General features: G+C 43.0%; 1 pseudogene; it reads left to right on the top strand.

Moving 5' to 3' along the window:
* The first annotated feature begins 1,854 nt into the window (after window positions 1-1,854).
* Window positions 1,855-2,242, top strand: LOC117149928 (annotated as a pseudogene).
* The last annotated feature ends 2,093 nt before the right edge of the window (window positions 2,243-4,335 follow it).

Below are 4,335 nucleotides of genomic sequence, written 5' to 3'. Positions count from 1 at the left end.
ATTTGTCTTGACTGTCGCAAGGTCAATAGTTTCACGGAGAAGGATGCATATCCGTTACCCCAAATATTTACCGAGAGCCGAGTATATATCGAGCCTGGATCTGAAGGATGCATATTGGCAGGTCCCTTTGGATCCTAAATCTCGGGACAAAACAGCTTTTACCGTCCCGGGTAGACCGTTATATTAATTTAAAGTCATGCCTTTCGGGTTGTGTAACGCCACGAGCACTATGTCACGGTTAATGAACAAAGTAGTGCCTGCTCATTTGAGAAACGAGGTTTTTATCTATTTAGACGACCTACTGATATTATCTTCCTGTTTTGAGGGCCATTTGAATGTACTGAGGGAGTTAGCCCTGCAGATAAACCGCGCTGGCTTAACGCTAAACGTCGCTAAAAGTCACTTTTGTATGCGACGAGTACGCTATTTGGGCCACATTATCGGAGACGGGGGAATTCGCACAGACCCTGAAAAGGTGGCCGCGATTACCGATTTTCCATTGCCTAAGAGTTTGAAAGGCTGGCGCAGTTTCATGGGATTGTGTGGATGGTACCGGAAATTCGTCGCAAACTTCGCGACACTTTCTGCACCATTGACTGAGTTAATGACCACGAAGCGAAAGTTTGTATTAACGAAGGAGGCAATTGAAGCGTTCAACAAGCTCAAAGAGTGTCTTAGCAAAGCTCCGGTCCTGTGTAGTCCGGATTTTGCGAAGCCGTTTGCAATACATTGCGACGCTAGTAAGTCAGGCGTGGGGCCGTGCTGGTGCAAGTCTTTGAAGAAGGTGACGAGCGTCCTATCGCCTTCGTCTCAAAGAAGCCGAACAAAGCTCAGAGAAATTATACAGTCACAGAGCAGGAATGTTTGGCCGCAATAGTAGCTCTCAAGAACTTCAGAGCATACGTGGAAGGACTCCCTTTTAAAATAATAACCGACCATGCTTCGCTCAAGTGGTTAATGTCCAATCACGACGCGGTGGACTTGCAAGATGACTTAATTGTTGATTTAGATTCCGAATTTTTCCAGTCCGGTGAGTACGTAAAGTTAGTAGAGACCGTAAAGGAAAATACTTCGAATTTTCCTGATCTTAAGAGCAGGTAGGTGGAGAGCGGGTTTTATACAGAAAAGCTGAGCACCTGACTGGAGAACGAATGCATGACGAATACGCCTGGAAACTTTGGGTCCCCAAAGAGTTATTATCGAAGATTCTGGCTCGCGCGCACGATAGTCCGTTAGCTGCGCATGGTGGCATTCACAAAACCTTGGAAAGAATACGACGATATTATTTCTGGCCCGGTCTCGTTTCGGACGTGAGGGCTTATATTAGTGCGTGTGAGGTTTGTAAGAGTACAAAATCTCAAAATTTCACTCTCAGACCACCATTGGGAAAAGCGCCTGAGTCTCAGCGATTCTTCCTTCGTTTGTTCATTGATTTTCTCGGACCGTATCCTAGGTCAAGGAGCGGCAACATAGGTATCTTCATTGTCCTGGAACATTTTTCAAAATACGTGTTCTTGAAACCAGTAAAGAAGATCGATTCCAGTGTCGTCATAAAGTATCTGGAAGACGAATTGTTCATGACGTTCGGAGTTCCCGAAGTGATACTGTCTGACAATGGTTCTCAATTTCGAGCTAGGACGTTCCAGAAACTGATAGAGCAGTACGGCGTTAAGCACACGCTGACCGCTGTTCACTCGCCTCAGGCAATGATTCTGATCGCGTAAACCGATCGGTAATTGCTGCAACAGGGCCTATCTGCGTCTCGACCAGAAGGATTGGGACGAGTTCCTCAGCCGAATATGTTGTGCGTTGAGGTCGTCGGTGCATTCTAGCATTGGTACCAGTCCTTATTATATGGTATTTGGGAAACACATGATCACTTCAGGGTCGACATACTCGTTGATCAGACGCTTAAATCTTCTGGACGATGGTTCTCTAAAGTTCGACCGGTACGAATCTTTCGAGATAATGCGGAAGCAAGCTGTTGATCAGATGAGAAATAAGCACAACGAGAACGAGAAGCGGTATAATATCCGTTCTCGTGTGGTATCGTTTGTCGAAGGACAAGAAGTTTCGGCGGAATTTCAAGCCAAGCTGCTTTCAAACCGGTTATAACGCCAAGTTTGGACCGACGTTCGTAAAGTCTCGAGTTCGGAAGAAGATCGGCAACGCGTATTACGAGCTGGAGGACCTCCAAGGACGAGTTGTGGGAACCTATCATGCCAAGGATATTCAGCAGTAAGGTGCCTTCAGTCGGTCTCAGCCTAGGGTGTTCATGAGTACCCTAATCTGTGTGTAGCGGGGGGGTTTTGTAGAGGCGACTGAAGCAGTGGATCATAAAAATCTCGATGAATAATCGATAGGGGGTTGGCGGTCAGCTGTGACACACCAATGTAAGGTAATACCAGATGCAGTAAGAAGTAGCTAGAATGTACCAGACTGGACGCAACCCTTATAAGCCGCACCCGATAAGTTTGGGATAATTCGGTTATCGGGGAAAAGTGTGGTTCAGCTGATCGTGATTTCTGCCGATGGCCTACGCCTCGGCCAGTATTTCCTGTTTGCTTTCTTTTCAAATAGAACAGTCGACGAGTCAAGTTTCGAAAGTGCGTTTTGAAAAGTTGTAACTTGCGGGCTTAGGTGTTTTATTGTCGCAGGAACATTGTGCGCGAGATAAGTCCGGCGTGTGTTTCCCGGCAATATTAAGCCGAAAAGATCGTCGTTTGGCGCAGCCATCTCAACGCCGCCTTGTCGCCAGACCCCAGTTTCGACTGGGTCCAACACAGGTTAGTAAACTTCAAAAAACGGTGAACTGTGGTTTGATGCGGGAAATACAATCACAGCTGAAATTGAAGGCAGGAGGGTCTTCGCTTTGCATCTTTTACGTATCCGCATCACTGCCCTGGTCCCACAGTTCTACGGGGCCGCCACCAGCGGGCAGAAGGAGAGACGATAACTACGCCAGGCCGTGAAGTGGAGCGCATTCCCAGCGAGTAGGAGCGAAGGACCAGCCACAGTAACAGGACCGCAACCGTCCTAAACCGGGACTAAACCTATCCCTATAGGATAGGGATAGGAGGATTAATAAATAGCCAAAAGGCAACAACTCCGAAAGTGAGGTTAAAAGAGGGGAAAAAATTTAGCGGGATTTAGTCCGGAATACACAGTGCCCAAATGGAAGTTACATTTATAGCGCGATTGGTAGTCCAAAATGGACATAAAGAAAATTAAAACTATAGTGAGTTTAAGTTGATCTAAATTCTGAATTTGTGCGGGAAAACGCTAAATATCTGAGCTAACCTGTACTTGGATGTATTAATTCCCGAACCGCCATCTTGAACGTAGAGAGAGAAAGAAGTTAAATTTTTTATATGTAATTTAAGTTTAACAATAAGCTATAAGAATATGTACTCGAGTAGGAGACTCAGTCATGCCGTTTTGTAATTTTCTTGCATTTGAATTGAATCCCGTTCGTACTTAAATTTTTATATAGTTGGTAAGCTAACCTAAGCTAGTCATTTCTTTAGAAGAGTTCATTTTCTGAGAGGCTCCTTTTAATTTCGATTAAGAATTCATGAGAGTTTGTTCGCAGTCTTGTGATCCAAAATTATATTTTTGGATAAACCACTTCTCGAAGTGGTTGTGGAAAATGCCACTCTTTCGTTTCAGCTCGTCTGGCCGGAGATCGATCTTTCGCGAGGAGTGAAAAGTTGAGTGAGTTTCATTTATAAAACTTTACTTTCTTATTGGAAATATCATCTTTTTTTTTATGGCGACACGTATCATATATTTATACACACTGCTAATAAACGATTAATACTAATGGAGTGGCGAGAGCAGCCGTTTGAAATATAAAGGAAAAAAAAAAAGAAAGGAGAAAATCTAACCGAATTTACTCGCGCTCACTCTCAAACAAAATTAATTTTTCTTCTCGTTAAGGATTCTTTATAACGATAAAACCCAAAAAATAATAATTCATGGAACAAGATTATAGAGAGAACTCTAAAAATTATGGAAGATTTAAATGAATGCTTTGTTCCTTCCCTTAAATATATTTAGCCGCTAGTAACTTTAACTCTTCAATTGTAACGGTCTCGAATATCGACTTAAACCTTCTTTTTCTGATCTCGCAACTAAGAAAAACCTTGCTTTAGATTCTTTTGAGTTACTCTAGTTTGTATTTCCATATTTACTTGTTTCCTTTAGTATGTACTTATTTTTTAGATATAAATATTGTTATTAATTATTAAGTAACGATTAATATTGAAAATATGAATTTCTAAAAACCTAAATACTGACTCGGCTGATGTTTCTCCGGACGTAGGGTACTAAAGG

The sequence above is a fragment of the Drosophila mauritiana genome, unplaced genomic scaffold, assembly GCF_004382145.1.
Source record: "Drosophila mauritiana strain mau12 unplaced genomic scaffold, ASM438214v1 U_88, whole genome shotgun sequence".
Lineage (NCBI taxonomy): Eukaryota > Metazoa > Arthropoda > Insecta > Diptera > Drosophilidae > Drosophila > Drosophila mauritiana.
Note: the sequence above shows the minus strand (reverse complement) of the source record. Positions and strands in the feature narration are given on the sequence as shown.